Source organism: Lithobates pipiens, unplaced genomic scaffold, assembly GCF_037356315.1.
Source record: "Lithobates pipiens isolate NorthernLeopardFrog02 unplaced genomic scaffold, aLitPip1_a1.2 Scaffold_3, whole genome shotgun sequence".
NCBI classification, from domain to species: Eukaryota; Metazoa; Chordata; class Amphibia; order Anura; family Ranidae; genus Lithobates; species Lithobates pipiens.
Window position 1 is genome coordinate 243,797,526 of NW_027507790.1, and position 23,726 is coordinate 243,821,251.

The 23,726-nt window shown below is 46.2% G+C and overlaps 1 protein-coding gene across 1 annotated transcript in view; it reads right to left on the minus strand.

Moving 5' to 3' along the window:
* The window catches only part of RAB27B (RAB27B, member RAS oncogene family), a 380,975-nt gene that overhangs the window by 187,735 nt on the left and 169,514 nt on the right, over positions 1-23,726 (minus strand). Inside the window, exon 2 of the mRNA XM_077462987.1 lies at positions 9,604-9,652. The gene's annotated coding sequence lies outside the window, so the exon portion shown is untranslated. The remainder of the gene's footprint in view (positions 1-9,603; positions 9,653-23,726) is intronic.

Genomic DNA, 23,726 nt, shown 5'->3' on the forward strand with positions numbered 1-23,726 from the left:
CCCCTTTCCTGGCCGGCCAGGCTGCGTGCTCGGATAAGGGTCTGATATGGACTTTGGGGGGGACCCCCACGGTGAAAATGACCTCCTTCGCTAGTCCCGGCTACCTGGAACCGTGTTAAAAATGAACGGACTTTCCTCCGTGTGTGGGCAAGTCCGTTCATTTTCAAAAGTATGGCGGACTCCCGCCAAAAGTCCGGCGGACTAGGTTGTGTGTGGGCAGGCCCGCTCGTTCGGAAAGTCCGGCGGACTTCCGCTTCAAAGTCTATCGGTTTGTCTGCCGGGCTAAGTCCGCTGGACAGTCTGATCGTGTGTACGCGGCATACTACAGCACAAAGCCCCACCACTTTCTAGAACTAAACACTAAACTCTATCCTTCACCATTCAAGGCAAAGCACCATCGTTTACCATTGAACAGTCCAAGTGAACCTGTCAGATTCTCAAAATATCTAATGTTGTGGTGTCTATAAGTATATGTGTTCATTTTCACATTAAATCTAAGAGGTCTGCACATGGCTTGGAAGAATGTAATTTTAATCTCATTGTCTCTGTGAAAAGACAATAAAGCTGTTGCTGATTTATCTTGAATTTGTAAGCTCAAGGTAAGGCAGCTGTGAACCTTTGAATCTGAGGCATACAAATACATTTTTATATAACTCGGAAGTCTTTAGATCACAGGACATCAAAATATATGGTGCCCCAACCTCTGCCAATACAGCACCAAGCCCCACCACTTTCTAAATCTAAACCGTACCCTTTACCATTCAAGGCAAAGCACCACTCTTCACCATTCAACAGTCCAAGTGAACCTGTCAGGCTCTGAAAATATCTATTGTTGTTGTGCCTATAAATACGTGTTAATTTTCAAATATTTTTTGTATGCCTTGAAAGTCGGGGCACACAAATAGAATTTTGTTTGATTTGGAAGCCTTTGGATCCCAGTACATCACAATAAATGGTGCCCCAATTTATGCCAATATAGTGCCAAGCCCCACCACTTTCTTGAACTAAACTCTACCTATCACCATTCAAAGCAATGCACCACCCTTCACCATTCAAGTGTCCAAGTGAAACTGTCAGGCTCTCAAAATATCGAATGTTGTAGTGCCTATAAGTACATGTGTTCATTTTCAAATATTGTTTTGTATGCCTTGGAAGATGTGCACACAAATAACATTATTTTTGTATGCCTTGGAAGACGGGCACACAAATAACATTTTTGTATGTCTTGGAAGCCTTTGGATCCCAGAACATTACAATATATGGTGCCCCAGCTTCTGTCAATACAGCACTAAGCCTCACCACTTTCTTGAACTAAAACCTACCCTTTCTCATTCAAGGCAAAGCACCACCCTTCACCATTTAACAGTCCAAGCGAACCTGACAGGCTCTCAAAATATCTAAAGCTGTGGTGCATTAATTTTCAAATACATTTTGTATGCCTTGGTAGCTTTTAGATATTTGGTGCCCCAACTTCCAATACAGCACTAACACGACCACGTTCTAGAACTATGCGCTTCCCTTCACCGTTCAAGGCAAAGCACCACCTTTCACCATACAGTCCACTGCCAGAGTCTAGCCACTAAGGGACTGGCAGGCATTTCTAGTTCAATTAATATACGTTACCACCTTAGATCTTTGTTGGCTTTAGGTTACATGACCTGAAATTAGCTTATCTAGGCCAATGAGTCTCCATGTTTTGTCTGAAGCCAAGGCAGCTCAATCAGGTTCCTTTAAAGCCTCGTACACACAATCTGTTTGTTGGCCAATAGAGCACCAGACTTTTGCCCGAAGGGCGTGTGCCAGGAACTTGTCTTGCATACTAACGGCACACAATTGTTGGCCAACAAACACGAACATAGTGATGTACTACGTGGAATTTCAGCTCTTGAGCACCACCCTTTGGGCACCATCTGCTAATGTCGTGTTTGGTGAGCACTGATTTCAAGCATTCGTGTTTGTACTTTGGACTTTTGTGTGATGGACTTGTGTACAGACGATACAAAAATCTGACAACAGACCGTTGTCCACTGAAAATTTACTAGCCTGCCATCCAACATTTGTTGGTCGAAAGTTGGACAATAATTGTCTGATGGAAAGTACTAATGGTTGGATTTTAGGCAAACAGTCTGTCATCACACAATTCCCTGCCAAAAAAACGATAGTTTGTATGAGGCTTAAGAGTTAGCTGCGAATTAAGCTTCCTCACTACACATTTGTAGTTTCATAGTTTTGATTGTTTAGACACTATTTAGTACCTGAAAGGTAATTAAAACAAATTACTACAAATTAAAATCAGACAATATAGGAGCTATTTATGAAGGTCCAAGTTAAAGTATCCGATCCAAAGTAGGGAAGTGTTAGATCCTCTGTGTCTGTGTTCCGTCAAGGAGGATTCACTGTATTTGTGACGGTGACCATTGTAATCAAGACCGAAAGAGATGGGAAGTCTAAAATCTTACAGTTGCCACTGGGAGAACAACAGAAGATATATTTTTCAGTAAAGAAACCAATTTGTACGAGCCCCAATAATGGGTGAAAATGTCTGGGTATGCTTTCCATTGAAACATCATTTACCTGTGGACATACAATATTATCGCATTCCCCCTCCACTTGGTGCCCCGACAGGAACTGTTGGCAGGGCCATCTTTAATATTGATTGGACCCTGGGAAAACATTTTCTTAGCGCCCTCCCCCGATTCTGTGATATACATTAAATAACAGCTAGACTCAAAATCCGTTTACTGCAGCAGATCAGGCAGCAATTGTGATTGGCTGCCAGAGCTTGCAGCATATAATTGCCACTCACTGACTGGTTGCTAGAAGCTAAAACACATTGTTTCTGCTTGCTGATTGGCTGCACATCTTTAATGCTAACTGATTGGTTGCTAGAGGTTACTGCATATCATTATTGCTCACTGACTGGTTGCTAGAGATTACAGAAGATTATTAGTGTTCATTGATTGGTTGCTAGAGGTTACTGCACATCATTACCTCTGCATCAGATTGTGAGTGTGGCTAAACTGCACTAACAGTGAGGCATTGTTATAAACCAAGATTTCAGGAGTGCACCATATACAGACTGCAGGGTTCTGGAGTGCATAACATAGAGTACAGGGTTGAAGAGTGTGCTAAGTACAGAGTGCATGGTTGAGGAGTGAGCTACATACAGAGTGTCGGTTTGAGCTATGTACAGAGTGTACGGTTGAGGGGAAAACGTATGCATATGGAATGAGGGGTTGAGTGGTGCTCTACGTATGGAATGCGGGGTTGAGGGGTGCACTACGTATGCAATGCGGGGTTGAGCGGTGCTCTACGTATGGAATGCGGGGTTGAGCGGTGCTCTACGTATGGAATGCGGGGTTGAGCGGCGCTCTACGTATGGAATGCGGGGTTGAGTGGTGCTCTACGTATGGAATGCAGGGTTGAGCGGTGCTCTACGTATGGAATGCGGGGTTGAGGGGTTCGCTGCATATGGAATGTGGGGTTGAGGGGTGTGCTACCTATGGAATGCGAGGTTGAGAGGTAAACTTTATATGGAATGCGGGGTTGAGGGGTTCGCTACATATGGTTTGCAGGGTTGAGGGGTTTGCTACGTATGGTATGCAGGGTTGAGGGGTAAACTTTGTATGGAGTGCGGGACTGAGGGCTGTGTACATCCAAGTTCTCCATCCCCCTAAGGACAAAGCTCTCCCCCCAGATTCCAGTTCAGAGCTCACCCCCCCAAAGCCAGCGTAGAGATTTTCTCTCTCCCCAAATCCTTTCCTAGCATCTAGAAAACATCACAGTTATAGTGCAGCTACAGAAGATCAACTAAACTCGCAGGACGTCGGTCTGTGCAGGCTGCTTCACGAGGAGCTTCTGCCTGTGTACATTGCTCGCCCCCTCTCTCCCCCCCTCCTCGCTCTCATATAGAGATGTGATGAGTGGAGAGGAATCGGAGTGGCCACCGACAGACAGAAGAGTGCTGTCACTTGTAAATACACCAGCAGCACTTCTCTGGATCTACAACTGACAGTAGTGACTAGTGAGCTGCTAACAAGTGGCAGAACTCCGGCGGGCAGCAGCGTGGGCTCAATTGGCAAGTGCTTTGGGCCCCCCCCCCCCAACAGTGATTGTGCCCTGGGCAGCTGCCCTATTTGCCCTGCCCAGCCGTGACTGTTGGGCATCTTGATCACTATAGAAGACCAGATTGCCGTCGGGGGTACAGTCACAGGATGACATGATTTTGAGAGCCTTTGTATATGGGAGGCAGTGAACCTCCCAATGCACTCACCTCTAAACAAGTGATGCCCATTGTAAGCACGTTTGTCAATGGTAAATGGTTTTAACCCTCTAACTGCTACATCTGTGAGAAAAAAAAACAGACTTACTGGCCAGATCACTAGGTGAAAATAAAGGAAAGAAAGCCTTAAAAAGAAAATGAATGCAGCCACCAAATCTAAAAATTGTTAAGCTGCACTATGATAAATGTTTGCTTTTGGGTTTAATACGGCTTTAAATATATGGAACTAGTGTAAGTAACCGAAATGCCGCGTACACGCGATCAAACAAGCGGGTGGAAAAGTCCGGCAAACTGAAGTCCGCCAGACAATCCCCCCGTGTGTAGCCTCCGGCATACTTTTTTGACCCGAAAGTACGGCGGACTTAGAAAGTAGTTTTGCACTCCAATCTTCCCGTCGGACTCGAATTTCGGCGGACAATCCGGCCGTGTGTGTGCCAGTCCGCCGTACTTTTGAAATGAGCGGACTTTTCCCACCCGGAGAAAAGTCCGCTCATTTCGAGCGGGTCTCCAGGTAGGCGGGGCCCGCAAAGGAGACGCCGCTGGCCCCGCCACCTGGTATGGACTTAAAGGGGAACCCCAACGCCGAAAAAAATCGGCGTGGGGGTCCCCCCAAGTCCACAACAGACCCTTGTCCGAGCACGCTACCCGGCCGGCCAGGAAAGGAGGGGCGAGCGAGCGCCCCCCCCCCTCCCTCCTGAGCCGTACCAGGCCGCGTACCCTCAACATGGGGGGTGCCTTGGGGAAGGGGGGGCCACGCGGCCCCCCCCCACCCCCAAAGCACCTTGTCCCCATGTTGATGAGGACAAGGGCCTCTTCCCGACAATCCTGGCCGTTGGTTGTCGGGGTCTGCGGGCGGGGGGCTTATCGGAATCCGGGAGCCCCCTTTAATAAGGGGGCGCCCCCCACCCTATGTGAATGTACACTCCTTCTTTATAGCTCTTTTACAGGCGGTGGCCCGGTCTTCTGTCGCCGCCGCCTTCCGTTCTTCTTCTTCTTCTCCTTCTTCTCCTGGAGATGTTGACTCAACGTTCTCTCCGGCCGCAATGCCAGGGACGCGCTGCGCTGCGACTTATATAGGGACAAGGGGCGGTGTCACATGGGTTGATGTCACATGGGTTGATGTCACGTGGTGACCCCGCCCCCTTTCGACGTCAGTCCCGGAGGATGCTGGGACTGTCGCCATGTGACATCAACCCATGTGACATCAACCCATGTGACACCGCCCCTTGTCCCTATATAAGTCGCAGCGCAGCGCGTCCCTGGCATTGCGGCCGGAGAGAACGTCGAGTGAACATCTCCAGGAGAAGAAGGAGAAGAAGAACAGAAGGCGGCGGCGACAGAAGACCGGGCCACCGCCTGTAAAAGAGCTATAAGAAGGCGCGGTGGCCCGGCAGAAGAACCGAAGAGGGGGACAAGACCCCCGAAGTCGGAAGAAGAGGCCGCGGCGACGAAGAAGAAAGCCGGGCTCCTCTGCTAGTAAAAGAGCTACAAAAAGATAGCGGAGGAGTCCGGTGAGAAGACCCCCGAAGACGGAAGACCCCCGGAGCTGTGCAATAAATTATTTTATCTTGTGTGTTGTGTTTTTTTTTTTTGTACTTTATTTTACAGGTGAATGGGTAGGGGTACATTGTACCCCATACTCATTCACATAGGGTGGGGGCCCGGTATCCAGGGGCCCCCTTATTAAAGGGGGCTCCCGGATTCTGATAAGCCCCCCGCCCGCAGACCCCGACAACCAACGGCCAAGGTTGTCGGGAAGAGGCCCTTGTCCTCATCAACATGGGGACAAGGTGCTTTGGGGTGGGGGGCCGCGCGGCCCCCCCTTCCCCAAGGCACCCCCCATGTTGAGGGCACGCGGCCTGGTACGGCTCAGGAGGGGGAGCGCTCGCTCGCCCCTCCTTTCCTGGCCGGCCGGGTAGCGTGCTCGGACAAGGGTCTGTTGTGGACTTGGGGGAACCCCCACGCCGATTTTTTTGGCGTTGGGGTTCCCCTTTAAATCCATACCAGGTAGCGGGGCCAGCGGCGTCTCCCTCGCGGGCCCCGCCTACCTGGAGACGCGCTCGAAATGAGCGGACTTTCCTCCGCGTGCGTGGGCGAGTCCGTTCAATAGGGCGGATAGTACGGCAGACTTAGTACGCCGTATTAGTCCGCTGAAAAATTGCCGTGTGTGGGCAAGTAGCCCGTTCGGAAAGTCCGATGGACAGTCTGGCGGGAAGTCCGCCAGACCAAGTCCGTCGGATAGACGGCTCTAAGTCCGTCGGATAGACGGCTACGTGTGTACGCGGCAAAAGAGTAAGTAACCCATAATTGTGCTAATTACATCCTCTTGTAATGCTCTGTATAGCAGAACTTAAACTTGGAGTGCGAGGAGTTGTACTTTGAGTCAAACAGGTCCCACCACATGAACATGTGCTGACAAGGAACATGCAGACAAGAGGAGGAGCAGAGAGATGACCTAGTCAGTGTTCTTGCTGCTTTTTCATTGTTCAAACACAGCTTGGGGGTGGGGAGGTAAGCCAAACTCCACCCACATACACTATATTGTCAAAAGTATTGGGACGCCTTTACACACACATTCACTTTAATGGCATCCCAGTCTTAGTCGTTGACCCTCCCTTTGCAGCTATAACACCTTCAACTCTTCTGGGAAGGCTGTCCACAAGGTTTAGGAGTGTGTCTATGGGGATGTTTGACCATTCTTCTAGAAGCACATTTGTGAGGTCAGGCACTGATGTTGGGTGAGAAGGCTTGGCTCGCAGTCTCCGATCTAATTCATCCCAAAGGTGTTCTATCTGGTTGAGGTCAGGGCTCAATCACGTTCCTCCACCCCAAGCTCATCCATGTCTTTATGGACCTTGCTTTGTGCACTGGTCCAAATCATTTGGTGGAGGGGGGATTATGGTGAGGGGTTGTTTATCAGGGGTTGGGCTTGGCCCCTTAGTCCCAGTGAAGGGAACTCTTGAGGCGTCAGCATACCAAGACATTTTGGACAATTTCGAGCTCCCAACTTTGTGGGAACACTTTGGGGATGGCCCCTTCCTGTGCCAACATGACTGCCCACCAGGGCACAAAGCAAGGTCCATAGAGACATGGATGAGCGAGTTTGGGGTGGAGCAGCAGAGACAAGTCCGGTCACTCGCTGTGTATTTCTCTGGACAGGCTGCACAGAATTACAAAAGCTTCGGTGATTGAATCAGCTCTTTCAGCTGTTTGCCTGGAGCTCAGCTTGAGGATCATGGGTAATATAAAAAATAAAATAAAAAAAATGTCAATTACAAAAATGTCTGCCTGCTGACTGAAGTAAACTGTACTGGATTGACAACAAAATATCAAATGACTTACACAGCAAGAATATTTTACATAATTTAAGAGATTACTGCATTAAAGAGAATTGCAATAAATCAGACCACATACGATATTACCCAGCGGAGTCACAAAGAGACAAAAAATGTTCATCCCTTTAAAGTAGTTGTAAACCCGGATGCCGTGTACACGCGACCGGACTTTCCGGCAGACTAGATCTGACGGAATCAGTCTGTCGGACAATCCGATCGTGTGTGGGCTAATCTGATAGTTTTTTCGTTATAAAAATCAGACGGACCTAGAGATAGAGCGTTTCAAATCTGTCCGACTGACTCAATTCCTACCGGGAAAACCATTCATCTGTATGCTGGTCCAACGGACCAAATACGACGCAAGGGAAGCTATTGGCTACTGGCTATTGAACTTCCTTTTTTAGTTCTGTTTTACGTCATCACGTTCAAAAATAACAGACTTTCGAACTTTTCTTACGTCCGTTCGTGTGTGGGCAAGTCCGTTCGTAAGTCAGTTGGGAAGACCATCGGACCTAGTCTGCCAGAAAGTCCAGTCGTGTGTACGCGGCATTACATATACCCAGTGAAGTGACTTGTCTCAGGTGATTAACAAATCCTCCTACATGAGTTTATCTGTTTATCTGCAGTCTTCTCTTCTCTGCATCCCTCCAAAGTCCGGGAATATACAAAGCTTGTCTGAGCTGTCAGACAAAAGGGGGTGGAGAGCTGAAGTTGCACTGAGAGCTGATTGGAGGGAAGGGACACACCCCCTTCCCACAGCACACAGGAACAGAGCTGAGGCTGTAAATCAGTTCGAGTGCCCTCCCCTCTCCCCTGTCACCTTTTTTTCTCTTGGTGTCAGGAAAACTTGTCAGAAGTGATTCATGCTGATAGCAAAAGAATGAACCATCAGACAGAAATTACACCTAGTGCTCTGAATTAAGACAAGTACACACTATAGAGGGATATGCTTTGTTCATATTTCAGGTGTACAACCAGGGGCGTAACTAGAGCATTTGGCACCTGAGGTGGATTCTATATCTGGCATCCCCCACGTTAAAATGTAAAAACACCCCACTGTGCCCCCTGTATACCTCTGCATCCCCCAATATCTCTTTGTCACTACAGAGTACCCCCCTCTCCACAACTGCACTTCTGGACCCCTTTACATTACACAGCACCCTGCACCTCTGGACCCCTGTACATAACACAGCACCCTCCACCTCTGGACCCCTATACATTACACAGCACCTTGCACCTCTGGACCCCTTTACATTACACAGCACCCTGCACCTCTGGACCCCTTTACATTACACAGCACCCTGCACCTCTGGAACCCTTTACACAATACCCTGCACCTCTGGACCCCTTTACATTACACAGCACCCTGCGCCTCTGGACCCCTTTACATTACACAGCACCCTGCAACTCTGGACCCCTTTACATTACACAGCACCCTGCACCTCTGGACCCCTTTACACAGCACCCTGCACCTCTAGACCCCTTTACATTGCACAGCACCCCACACCTCTGGACCCCTTTACATTACACAGAACCCTGCACCTCTGGACCCCTTTACATTGCACAGCACCCTGCACCTATGGACCCATTTACATTACACAGCACCCTGCACCTCTGGACCCCTGCATGTTACACAGACCCCCCCCACCCCTTCAGCTCTGGACCCCCTGCATGTTGCACAGTCACAGCTCGGCTCTCCTGGCTCTCCCTGGCTGCCTTGTCACCGCTCCGCTGCACTGCCTGAGCCCGCCCCCCTCTCACCGCTTCACTCACGGGGGGTGCGACCTGACACCCTCCGCAGTGTGTGTGCCACTCTGCACAACCACTTTAAATGTCAGCCATATTGTACACATAGCACTACAAATACACCCACTGGAAGTGTCTGAATTATGACTTTATACACTAACAATCTTATGGCAAGTATGACAATTCTGACAACATCTACTGACAAGCTAACTTCAGTGTTCATATAGAGCAATCACTTACCCTTAAGACTTCACCCCACAGTGGAGGAGAGCAACACCCGTCTGTGAATCTGCAAATTCAAAATAAAATACCATTAGAGACTGTCTGTGAAGGTTTTCCTCTATCCAAGTCATGGCGTGTCTAGTGGTAGTTGGTCCCCTTCAACTGAACTCGTTCTTTAATGTTGGAAGACCTTTCGCAGCTTCTCTAAGCCACTTCTTCAGGTCTAATGGTTACCTCCTCAGCTTTTATATTCACACAGGTAACTCAGTCACCTTAAAGATAAAGAATATGTAAACCCAACATTTCATGTTCCTGATATGTGGCTACTGTACCATGTACTTGTATAAGAACGTATCCTGTTCTTTTTGCATTGCTTAATTTTATGTGAAATCCCTGGTGTTCCTGCCAGTCCTTCTGCTTTCCTATTAAAAACTGACCACACTGTGCAAAAATGCACAGCGTGGTCAGTTCTCTAGCTGCGGTGGGCACTCATCCTGCTCTCCTCCAACCCAGCTTGTCCTGACAGCACAGCCATTTACTAGAAAGACTAGTGTGCTGCTGTTTCTTCTTCCCCAGCTCTCTGAATTCCTTATGCAGCTGAGAACAGAGATTATGTGGTCACTTATAAAACAGTGGGGAGAAACACACACACAAATATTTTACCTTTCATTTCTATTTTAATATTTTAAACTGAATGGGTTGTTCTACAAGGTAAGGTTTTACATATACTTTAAAGCAGGAGTCTCTAAACTTTTCAGTACTGGGCGACATCCTATATTTTACAAATACTCATGCACCAAAAAAAAAATGGATGAATACAATTTAAAGGGGTTGTAAAGGCAGAAGTTTTTTTTTTATCTTAATGCATTCTATGCATTAAGATAAAAAAAAAACCTTCTGTGTGTAGCAGCCTCCCCAGCACCCCCTAATTACTTACCTGAGCCCCCTCTCTCTTCAGCAAATGTCTAAGCCTTCTGGGACACTCCTCCTGATTGGCTGAGACACAGCAGCAGCGCCATTGGCTCCTGCGGCTGTCAATCAAAGCCAGTTAGCCAATCAGGGGAGAGAGGAGGCAGGGCCAGGTCAGAGCCCGGTGTCTGAATGGACACAGGGAGCTGTGACTCTGCTCCTGTGCCCCCATAGGAAGCTGCTGGCTATGGGGGCACTTGATAGGAGGGAGGGGCCAGGAGCAGCAAATGGGGACCCGAGAAAAGGAGGATCCAGGCTGCTCTGTGCAAAACCAACTGCACAGAGCAGGTAATTATAACATGTTTGTTATTTTATAAAAAAAGGAGCCTTTACAATCACTTTACCTGTAAGAATACATTTTACTTGGAGCTTTTTTGTAATCAGCACATTATATTATTCAGAAAAACAGAGAAATAACTTCAGTAAAGCAAAGCAAATAAATTGCAAATAAGCTTAACCCAATAATAAAGGTCGAACAAAAATACATTCAATTGCACTTTTCTCATCAGAACATCCTTTACATCAGGGTTCCCCTTAGGTTAGAGCCCCCTTACATCAGAGTCCAAATTAGAGTCCCTCGTTATAGGCCCTTGTCCCCATAACAGTCTTCTTACATCAGTGTCCTCATCAGAGCCTCTTTTACATTGGTTTCCTCATCAGAGTCCCCCTGACATCAGAATCCTTTCTTACATCAGGGTCCCAATCAAAGTACCCCCTATTGCATGCGCCTGGTACCTAATCTTCATATAGGGTGCCGGATGCATGGATTCCAATAGGGTTTTTTTTTTTATTTTAGAAGCACGTGATTGGAGCCTGAGGCTAATTGGCTTCAAAAAAGTCTGGGCTCGAGGCCCACCCAGTTGTGTGACAATAGCAAATTGATATTCACTATTGTCTTCCTGATTCTCCTTCCGGCCAATCAGGAAGCGGGTCCTGAGACCCGATTGGCCGAGAAGAGAATCAATGGTATTGGCCCTCGAGGAGGAAGAGACGCAGGGGAAGCTGGCGTGAAGCCAAGGAGGAGAAGACTTGGGGTGAAGCCGTTAGGAGAAAGCATTGCCTGCAACCTAGATGGGGTAAGTGCAGGGCTGCTGGGCTGACGACCAAGCAACGGGGGGGGGGGGGGGGGTTGACCTACCGATCGGGGGGTGGGGTAGGATTAGTGGGTGGTTTTGCTGCCTCCCGGCCCCCAAAAATTGCGCACCAGCCACCACTGCAGACTGTGCTGGAAAATTTTGTAGCAAGTTGCATGTTTGGAGTCCCGTGTTCTAAAGAAGAAGTCCATTTTTCACAGCATTGTTTCATCTTTCACCCATATTTAGGTTGTGACATGGTGCTTTTCCCCAGCCCCCAACTCCCTAACTGACCCCCCCAGTTACCTGAATTGTGGGGTTCTTCAGGTGCCATAAGTCATACCTACATCCTGAATTTTTGGGAAGATTTGATTATCCAGTACAAGAATTCCCAACAAACATTTTAGGCTCACAAAAGACTTCATAGTTTTCTAATTTCAAAATTAATTCCCTAGCTTGGTGGACAATGGACCGGGCCTGTGAGGACCACCAGGGAGGAAGGTGGACTAATGAACAGTTGACTACTACCACAAATTTTATAACTTACAGCAGAGAAATCTTCTATGCCGGATAAATAATCATCCATGTGGAAATGGCACCATAGCCCATAGTCCCCTACCCCTATAGGGATCACATTATCCAGAGGGGGATCACCGTCCCCTAATAGGTAACTCCTGAGGAATGCAACAGGCAGGTAACAAGGAGACATTTCTGAGTTCACCATAAGGCGGGAGACTAGAATCTGCTGCACGTACCCCCCAGAAATGTCTGTCCCCGTATATAGTCTGAGGGCCATTTCTAGGGGGAAGGGCAGAAGATTCTACTAGCCGCCCACTTTATGGTGAGGGTAGAAACATCTCTTTATTACCTGCCTGGTGCTATCCTCAGGAGTTACCTTTTATAGGGGACTATGGTCTAAAAAAGATATATATATATATATATATATATATATATATATATATATATATATATATATATATATATATATATATATATATATATAGATAGATATAGATATATATTTTGTAATTGTCGTTCAAAACATCACAACTATGTAAACAGAAAAATGGCCTGGTAATAGAGAGGTGATACAGGCTGGTACTCAAGCGGTTAAACCCTTCAGAAAAATCACACTAGAAAATAGGATTTCCTACTTATTAACATGCAGAGTAAATCTCCCACCGATTAGTCATCAGTAAATACTTACTAGATAAATTTGTAAGATATGGGGCTGAAATTAAAGTGTCAGAGTCAAAATATGCCGTAAAGAAAGTGAGAATGCCTGAAAGCCATTAAATAGAAGTGAACTTTCCCCCGAGAGTGTCAATGGAATGTCGCTTATAATTATGCGCTGGCAAGAAGCCTGCGCCAACAGAACGTCACAATTACAGTTTTCAGCTTGTAGCGACATGATACCACCGCTGTCCGATATAAGAGTAGAAGATGATCTTATATTATGATAATTGGGATGCATAGGATTTATGTTCACTGCTATATGAAAAATATATATTTTTTGGTAAGGTAACTATGAAATGTATAATATATATATATATATATATATATATATATATATATATATATATATATATATATATATATATATATATATATATATATATACACACACACACACACACACACACACACACACACACACACACACACACACACACACACACACACACACACACACAAACAGAGTACACCCCTCACATTTTTGTAAATCTTTTATTCTATCTTTTCATGTGACAACACTGAAGAAATGACACTTTGCTACAATGTAAAGTAGTGGGTGTACAGCTTGTGTAACAGTGTAAATTTGCTGTCCCCTCAAAATTACTCAACACACACCTATTAATGTCTAAACCGCTGGCAGCAAAAGTGAGTAAAGTGTGAAAATTTCCAAATTGGGCCAAATTAACCATTTTCCCTCTCCGCTGTCATGTGACTTGTTAGTGTTACAAGGTCTCAGGTGTAAATGGGGAGCAGATGTGTTAAATTTGGTACAGACCATCCTTTATCCACACTCATTTCCCCCTATATTTCCTATCTAATGCAGAGGATAAAACCAGAGGGGTAGCTATTCTCATCTCAAGGAGCTGTAGATTCTCTTTGACATTAGAACACAGATTCCTCCTGATTAAGGGGACCATACGGTCACCTTTACTCCTTTGTGTCCTACTACACCCCTAATTCCGGCCAATCTAAATTTTTTTCCGCACTCTTTAGGACCTCATGTCCCCAGTTAGAAGGTTTTATAGTCTTCGGGGGGGGGGGGGGGGGGCGGACTTTAATAAGGCCTTCGAACAAGGCCTAGACAAATCTTAACCTCCTGATGCTGAAAATTATTCTCCCAACCAGGAGCAGTTCCAAAATTGCCAAAATGATCTTTCAGCTGGGACTCGCTGATATCTGGAGAGAATTGAACCCCACAAAAAAAGACTACACGCACTTCTCCCATTCACACCAATACTACACCAGTATTGACTACCTCCTGGTCTCCAACGCCTTAATCCCTTCAGTGCTTAGAGCGCAAATTACAGATACAGTCTGGTCAGACCACTCCATGGTTGTTATCACTATCCATAACCGACCCCCCTCCAACCTAATTTTCCCAACTGGAGACTTGGTGGGGTCATCCTAAATAACCCCATCAGAAAAATCGAGATGGAAAAGGCCCTCATAGAATACTTCACCCTCAACGATGTAAACAGTGTTTTAGCAGAAACTTTATGGGCAGCACATAAAGGGACAAAATCATACAAATTGCGACTCAACTGAAAAGAGCAAAACGTGCAGACATCAAGAAATTGGAGAAGAATTTCTCCTCAATCCAGGCAGATCACAAGAAAGACCCGTCTCGAGTCCCTACCTCCCTTCTAGATGCAGCCTGTCTGGAACTGAACTTAGCACTGACAGCCAATGCAGAAAAAAGCATTAGATGGAGTGGGGTGAGATATTATCATCAAAGAAACAAGACAGGCTTCCTACTGGCTTCCAGGCTCCCTACTGGCTTCCAGGCTTACACCTCATGCCCACACTTCTTCCCTATACTCAAGATTGCAGATGGACCCCCACTAGCGAACTCCTTGAGCGTAATGCAGGCCTTTCACAAGTTCTATGAGAACCTATACAGCGTACAGCAAGCTGAAAATTCTTCAGATTTATCTAACTTTCTTGATAATCTCCCCATCCCCACGTTGGCAGCAGAACATAGAGACAGACTCGATGCCCACTTCTCTACAGAGACAGTGTTAGAGGTGATTAAAAATTTTAAGAAAACCCAGGCGGGTTCTCAATTCCCTACTACAAAGCCTTTGCGAGCACTGTAGTGCCCTACATGGCTAAATTTTTTAACATCAAAACCAATGGTGACCCTCTTGACACACACACAGTTAAACTCGTTTATAACCATCATCACAAAAACCAAATAAAGACCCGGGTGAGGAAGGCAATTACAGGCCGATATCCCTGATCAATAATGATTTAAAGATCATAACTAAAGTCATGGTAGATCACCTTGTTTCCTTTATAGGAGCATACATTCATAAAGATCAAGTGGGGCTCATCCCGGGAACACAGGGTCCAGATCAAATTAGGACAGCAGTAGACATTGTCTCCCTCTTACAATCAGGTTGGGATGGCGGTTCTAAACAGGCCGGTATGTTGCTGTTGTTGGATCTACAAAAGGCATTCAATTCTGTCTCTTGGCCCTACCTGTTTGCCCTAATGGATCACTGGGGATTTGACTTAATTTCTTTACTGAGGTATTTTAAAATTTTTAACATACAATATCAAAACAGACATTTCCTCCGAGGCCCAGCCTCCCTCCCCAGTACTTCCCACTCCTTGAATGGGCGGTGTGGCTGATATACTATAGACGTTTTGGGTATTGCCTAGGAGGGGTGGGTAGCCTGTCTAAAGTTCTGTTCATATCAAAATTCGCAACCCATACAGTTCGGGCTCACTACTCCATACTTCCTCTGAAGCACTCCTCTTTCATTCTCACACATTTTACTTATTTTTGGGTCACTACCCATCATTTGCATGTTTCTCTGCTCTAGTAAAATGTACACATTAATCCCTTTTACTTCCCACCAGGTTTTCCAAATCAGGTCATATTTCTTTAATGTGCATTGCTTTATATATACAGATTTCTCCATTCATAGTATTTAACCATTCCCCACTGGACGGTGGTGACGCCGACTGCAATCTCAGAGCGATCAAAATTATAGCTTGGAATAGGCATCTCATCACTGCTAGCTGCCTGTTTCCTGGATATCCAACTCCCTCCAGTAATCCTAGTAGGCAATGTTTTGCCTCCAACTCAGTGGAGCTTCCAAATGACCGATCAATGATTCCCGTCACCTCTGTCCAGTAGCGGAACAATTTTGAGCACCTCCAAAACATATGGTACACAACTCCCCAAACCTAGGGCATCTTGAGTGTGGCCGGCGGCCGAACTGGCATAGTTTGAGGGGTGTAGTAGGTTCTGTATAGCAAAACCAAATGTGACATCCTCTGAGAGGGGAACAGTGAAACCAGTGGGGCCAGTTCCAAGATTCTCTCCCACTGCAATTCAGAGATGTCTCCCACATCTTTTTCCCATTTTCTCCTGTACAAAAGGGATTCCATCCCTCCCATTCTCCCCTTGTTAATATGTGGGTATATTTTTTAAATGAACCCTTTCCCTGACTCTGCATTGATTAATTTTGAAGGAGATGTATTCCATTCTGGGGGGTTCCCTCTGAACTGTTCGTCCAGTGTGTGCCTGACCTGTAAGTATCTAAAAAAAAGAGTTATTCGGTAGGGCAAATTGGTCTCTCAATTTCTGGAAGGTTTTCAAAGTGCCATCTAAATATATCTGGGTACTGTATTTTATTCCACTTCTCTCCCATTCCTTTACCACCCCCATCTTTTGTAGTTCTCCCAGTTTGCTGTTCTCCCACAGGGGGGTAAATTCCGTGAGACTGCTATACTTCAAGATTGTTTTCGCTGTATCCCATACTTTTATCATTAGATTCAAGGTGGGGAGTCCTGAGGGAAAGGATCCTGCCTCCAGGGCTGCGGCTATTGAATCGTGTGGAGTGTTTTGTAGAAGCATCCTTCTACCTGCTTCTTGGCCTACTAAATTGCACCCGGCTATGTGCTGGAGTTGTGACACCAAGAAATAACTAAAAGGGTTCGGGATCGCTACTCCTCCCTCCGACTTCTGGAGCTGCAGACTGGTTAACTGAATTCTTGCTGGGCCTTCCTTCCAGATCATTTCTCTGAACAAGATATCTATCCTTTGGAACCACTTTTTATACAGCCAGATTGGGGAATTATGTAATACATAAAGAAGCTGTGGCATCCAAATCATTTTGATTAGGTTACAGTGGCTGCCAAAGATAGTGGCAGGCATTTCCAGACTTTTATTTTGCCCCTAAGTTTGGCCAGTAATTGGTCAATGTTGTCTGAGGTATAAAGTTGAGGGCCTCTGGTGATATTTATACCCAGGTATTTAAGTTTGTTAACCACTTGAATCTGGGCCACCTCCATTGGGAGGGGGCCTTCCAAGGGATCTACAGGTAACAAGCTAGATTTTGCCCAGTTTATTTTTAACCCGGAGATTTGACCAAAACTATTAAAAATGTTCATAGCTTTCTTAAGAGAGTCCTGTGTATCTCTGAGGAATAACAGAAAAAGTCATCTGCATATAGTAGAAGTTTTTCCTCCAAATCACCTCTTCTAAAACCCCTCACCTGTTCAGAGGATCTGAGAGCAATGGCCAGAGGCTCGATCGCAATGGCAAAGAGGAGAGGTGACAGGGGGGCATCCCTGTCTCAACCCCCTCCTCAATCCAAATGTATCAGATTGTTCATTATTTACCCTTATTCTGGCCTCTGGTGCTCTATAAAGCATTTTGACCCAGTTGATGAAGTCCGGTCCAAGTTGGACGGCCTCCATTGCCCTCCAAAGGTATTGCCATTCTAAGTTGTCAAAGGCCTTGGCGGCATCCAATGACAAAATGGCCCTCTCTCCACCCTCATTCTTTGGGACCTGGAGATTCAAATATAGTCACCTTATATTTGTGCTAGTTGATCTTCCGGGTATAAAACCTGTTTGGTCGAGGTGGATGAGTTTCGCCATGACCTTGTTCAACCTAGCAGCCAAGACCTTTGCAAGAATTTTCATATCTGTGTTCAACAGAGCAATAAGCCTGTATGAGGCAACATCAACTGGGTCTTTGCCCTCCTTATGTATGGTGATTATAGTGGAAGCCATCATCGATGGTGGTAGCGCTCCTGTTGTAAGCGAGGAACTCATTACCCTCAGCAGCTCGGGGAGCAAAACCTTTCCATAGTTGCAGTATATCTTGGCGGGGAGGCCATCTGGGCCTGGTGATTTTTGCCTCGCCATCTCACTAGTGGTCCGCTGCATCTCCTCTAATGTTATGGGGCAATCTAGTTCTGCTCTATCCACCCCAGAAAGGAAGGGGAGGCTCAGACGCCGAAAAAAACTATTAATTTCCTCCTTCGTCTTGTTCTGCCGAGAGCTATACAGAACCTCATAAAATTCTTTGAACTTTCCCATTTGTGGAGCATACAAGGTCACTCTTCCATCCTCTGTGGTAATCGTAGGTACCACTGAGGAGGGAGAGTTTGCTCTAACAAATTGCACCAACATGGGGCCCACAGTTTCCCCCTCTCCAAAGGCAACTTGTCTCCGGAAAAGGTATTTGTTCTGTGACTTATGGTGGTTCTAAACAGGTCGGCATATTGCTTTCGTTGGATCTACAAAAAGCATTAAATTCTGTCTCTTGGCCCTACCTCTTTGCCATAATGGATCACTGGGGATTTGGCCCTCGTTTTACAGGCCTTCTCAGGGCATTATATGCCACGCCAGAAGCTAGGATTCGACTACAGGGCCTCTACTCAGATCCCATTAAAATAGCTAAGGGCTGTCCGTTATCTCCATTAATCTTCGCCATTGCAATAGAATCCCTGGCAATTGCAAACCCAAATATAGCGGGGGTCAAATGTGGCCCCAACACACATAAATGTGGTCTGTTTGTGGATGACCTACTCCTCTTTATCATCTCTCTCCGGTTGACTCCCTTCCTGTTATATGCAAACTCTTAGAGGAATTTTCCAAGGTTTCGGGACTGCAGGTTAACTACGCCAAATAACAAGCTCTTAAAGCGGGGTTCCACCGCCGTTTTTTTTTTTTTTTTTTCCCCGCAATAATGTTTTAAATTAAGTTTACTAAATATTTCACATACCTCTATGTGCTGTCCGATTCTCTTCCAAGTCTTTTTCATTCTTCAAAACTGCCTAGGAAAACGTCTCCAGGCGTTTTCCATTTTGCCTGTGGGCATGTGAAGCCCACAGGCATTGTCTTCCGGGGCACAGTCCTCTAAACTCCCATCATGCACCGCCCCTATGAGCTGCGATCTCGCGCATGCGCAGATCAATCCGCTCGAGCGAACACAACAACTCAGCCTGGGCGCCGCACAGACTCCTGGGGAAAAAAAAAACGATCCCAGGAGCCCCTGCGGCAGACAGGAAGAAGTGACCTGCCGCTGAAGCCCTGCCCATTTCCGTAGCGGCTCCGCCCCTTTCCGCAATCTCCAGAGGCAGAAAATTTAAAATAAGGAGAAAACAGAAGAAGACAGCAGAAAGGTAAGGGGGTTACCTAGCGATTAGGGAAGGGGGGGATCACATAGACCTAGTACTGTTAATTAGGGTGGACCTCCGCTTTAATGTCTCTCTAAAGCCGACATTGGTGGCCCAGCTGAAGGAATCCTTTCAATTTGAATATAGCAAATCTACCATTAGGTACCTGGGGATAAACCTCACTCCCAAGTTTGAACAATTGTATTCTGCTAACTATCCCCCATGTACCTGAAACTAGAAATAGACCTCAAAGCCTGGGCCCAATATATACTCTCTTGGTTAGGCAAAATTAACTCCATCAAAATGATTTTTCTGCCGAGACTCTTAACTCTTTTTCACTCTCTCCCAATTCTAATCAGGAAGGTCCACTTGAGCTTGTTCCAAAGCAAAATCATTAAATTTGTCTGGTTTAAGTCAGGACATGACTCTCGTGACACACGCTTTTCAGACTAAGGACTAGACGTGGGCTGGGTCTCCCATACCTGCTCTGGTATTACCAGGCCACAAGATTTGCCCAGCTATCCACAGTATACTCTAAGAAGGTCAAACTGGACTCGGTAGACATTGAGAGACAAGCGGTTCCCTCGCACACATTAGACTATCTTCTATGGTGTCCACCCGCAAATCGCCTCCCATTCTTTCCCCCTCCCTGTCTCACTCTGTAGCCCTTTGAGATAAGCTCAAGCGGTCCTCATCCCTGGTATCAGATAGCATGCCCTTAGCTCATTTATTCCATAATTTATTCTCTACACACGATCGGAAAAAGTCAGATCGGATTTTGTTGTCGGAAAATTTTAGATCCAGCTCTCAAACGTTTTCAGACGGAAAAAGTCCTATAGAGCTGACACACAATCAGATTTTCCGACAACATAATCCGATCGGAATTTTTCCGTCGGAATTTCCGACCGTGTGTATGGGGCATAACAGGAAAAGGAGACTGAAGGCACTGACACCACTTCCCAGAGTGGGACAATGCAGTCCACAAGCATTGCATGAGAGCTTGATATGTAACAGGTAACAACCTCCTGGACAGGTTCTCTTTATATACTTGTCAGGGTAACATCTTCCATTTCTGAAAAAGGTTCATGCATTTTTCAAGGGCAGTACCTTCAGAGTCAGCAGAAAAGTTGCATAAATAGTCACTTTCTAATTAATTAAATGAAAAATATGTATCAAATGGAATCTGAATTATTCATGATGTATCTTTTCTAGAACCTCATTACCATGTTTCTCTACTAGAACACTGGCGATATTTACTGCAACTGTATCTGGGTATGTCAACTGCGCTACAAAAAAATAAATAAATACAATTTTTACTTGGAACTGCATATTCTACTTCATACGAATATGGATTCACTCTTTCCCCTTGAAAACCTAAAAAAAAAAAATATTCCATGTTCTGTTGGATGCAGGTTTTCAGGTTATCACTTATAACTAAATAAATAAACAGGAAATAAAGTTGCACTCTGCTAAATCCAGAAATACTGTACATCTTCTTCCTGGATGCAGGCTTCACTACTGATGTGTTTCCCACCCAAATAGGCGTATGCCCTGTACACACGACCGGACTTTCCAGCAGACTACGGTCCGACTGATGACGACAAAGGAGAAAGCCGGGCCACCGCTAGCAAAAGAGCGGCAAAAGAGCAGAAGATAGTGGATGAGCCCGGGAGAAGAACCGGAAAGCGCAGAGAAGTCGGAAGAAAACCCCCAGAGCTGCCTAATAAACTACTTTAAAAACCTGTGTTGTGTGTTTTTTTTTATTGACACTTTTTCCCCCAGGTGAATGGGTAGGGGTACTATGTACCCCATACTTATTCACATAGGGTGGGGGGACGGGATCTGGGGGCCCCCTTATCAAAGGGGGCTCCCGGATTCCGATAAGCCCCCCACCCGCAGACCCTGACAACCAACAGCCAGGGTTGTCGGGGGAAGAGGCCCTTGGCCTCATCAACATGGGGACAAGATGCTTTGGGGTGGGAGGGCCAGCAGGGCGCCCCCTCTTCCCAAAAGCACCCACCCCCCATGTTGAGGGCATGCAGCCTGGCACTGCTGGGGGGGGGGGCGCTCATCCCCACCCCCTTTCCTGACCGGCCGGGCTGCGTGCTCGGATAAGGGTCTGGTATGGATTTTGGGGGGACCCTGACCCGTTTTTTCAGCATAGAGGTTCCCCTTAAAATCCATACCAGACCTAAGGGCATGCTCCCTCGGGCTCGCTGCGATAGGAAAATGTGTTTTTCCTACTACAGCGAGCGCGAGATGTACAGTACCCTGTCGCAGAGAACCAGCGCGATATAAACATTCTCGTGGGCAGGGGCTGTAGCTGCCCGCGCGTCGTATTTAAATTTAAAACATGTTTTATTTCTAAAGTCTGTCGGATTTTTGGCAAGCAAAGGTCCAATGGAGCCCACACACGATCGAATTGTCCGATGGATTCCTTCCGTCAGACCTTTGCTGTCAAAAAGTCCAGTCGTGTGTACGCGGCATTAGTCATCCAACTAAGTTCATTTAGAAGCAAAAGGCGCCAGGGGCGGAGCCAGGAGATATATTTACTGTTTGAGTCACAGGATCTCATCCAATAGAGCACCTTTGGAATGTGGTGGAACAGGAGATTCACATCACGGATGTGCAGCCGACAAATCTGCAGCAACTGCGTGATGCTATCATGTCCCATACCAAAACGATAGATCAACTTCAGCAACAACAGACCCCCACCCAGCAAAAATATATCTCCTAGCAGCCCAGCCAATATCAATAGATCCTTCAGGAGCAAGCAAAAATAGACCCCTCACTCAACAGTAGACCCCCAAGCAAAAATAGACACCTCCCTTAACAGTAGATCCCCCAGCAACAATAGCACCCCTGCCCAGCAACAATAGATCCCCCACCAGCAACAACAAGACCCTCCCAACTATAGACCCCTTCAAGCAACAATAGATCCCCCAGCAGCTAGCACCATTACATCCTCCAACATATCCCAGCACCCCTGCCATTACATTCATGCAGTGCTAGAGGTGCCGGAACTGCACTCCCCTGTGTTCCTGCTGAAAAAAGGCCTGGTTTTACCTAAATAAATAAAAGCTGATCATTGTAAGCACCCTGTCAATGGTACATATTTTGCCTTGTCCAGCTAACTGCCACATCTGCAGGGCAGCTTGTTCTTTTGAAAAACAACAGCTTTGCTGGCCGGATCACCAGGTGAAAACAAGGGAAATGAAGCCTAATAAAGAAAACTAATGCGGCCATCACATCGTATGCCGCGTACACACGTAGCCGACTATCCGGCGGACTTCCAGAAAGGTATGTATACTCTTTTTTTCTTTACAGGGATAGAGAGGTTGGTGTTAGATCCCTGGCGTCTATAGATGCAGGGATTTTAGATTTTGCATGGATTTCCCCTTTAACTGAACAAGCTGAAGCTAAAATCGAAATGGTTACTATGCCATAGCTCCCAACTGTCCCTGATTTCGAGGGACTGTCCCTGATTTGGAACAATGTCCCTCTGTCCCTCTTTCCTCCTCATTTTGGTCTGATCTATATAATTGTATATAAAATGCACTTTTTATCTTTCAAAAAGTGTTTTCCAGTACTAAACCTTTCATCCAATTTCTAAATTGCTGCATTTGTAAATTTTAAAAGCCAATATGAAGGAGTAGTAGTGGTAAAAAAAAAAAGCCCCTGTGGATTTGAGTAACTTTTTTGGGGGGGTTAATTCTCCTTTAACCACATGCCGACCAGCCGCCGCAGTTGTACTGCAGCAGAATGACGCGGCTGGGCGAAACAACATTATGTAACGTCGCTTTGCCCTGGGGCCACAAGGGGGCTCGTGTGCGCCGCCCCCGAGCTGATGTGAGTACCCAGTGGTCTCGATCACCGTCGGGCTCCTGCGATCGCTTGGAACACACAGTGTAAACACACAGTTTGCGGTTCTCTGAGGGGAGAACTGACAGATCGTCTGTTCATACATAGCAATCTGTTAGTTTCCCTGCACAGTCCCCTCCCCCCTTCAGTTAGAACACACACAAGGACACACAAAAAAATTTTGTTTTTATATATTTTTTGGGGGATATTTAATTATTTTTTTCAAAATTGTTGCTTTTTTTTGTTTATAGCGCAAAAAATAAAAGACGCAGAGGGTATCAAATACCACCAAAAGAAAGCTCTATTTGTGGGAAAAAAAGGACGTCAATTTTTTTGTGAGCCACGTCACATGACTGCGCAATTGTCAGCTAAAGCGACGCAGTGCCGGATCGCAAAAAGTGGTCTGGTTAGGAAGGGGGTAAATTCTTCCCGAGCCAAGTGGTTAAAGAGGAAGTAAACCCAGATGGGTTTTACTTCCTCTTTTGCTCCTCGCAAGGCCTGCAAATAAAATGCATACTAGCCCATTATACAGCACTTACCTGCAAACGAAGCCCGCGCTGTCCCCTGAGCAGGCCGCATC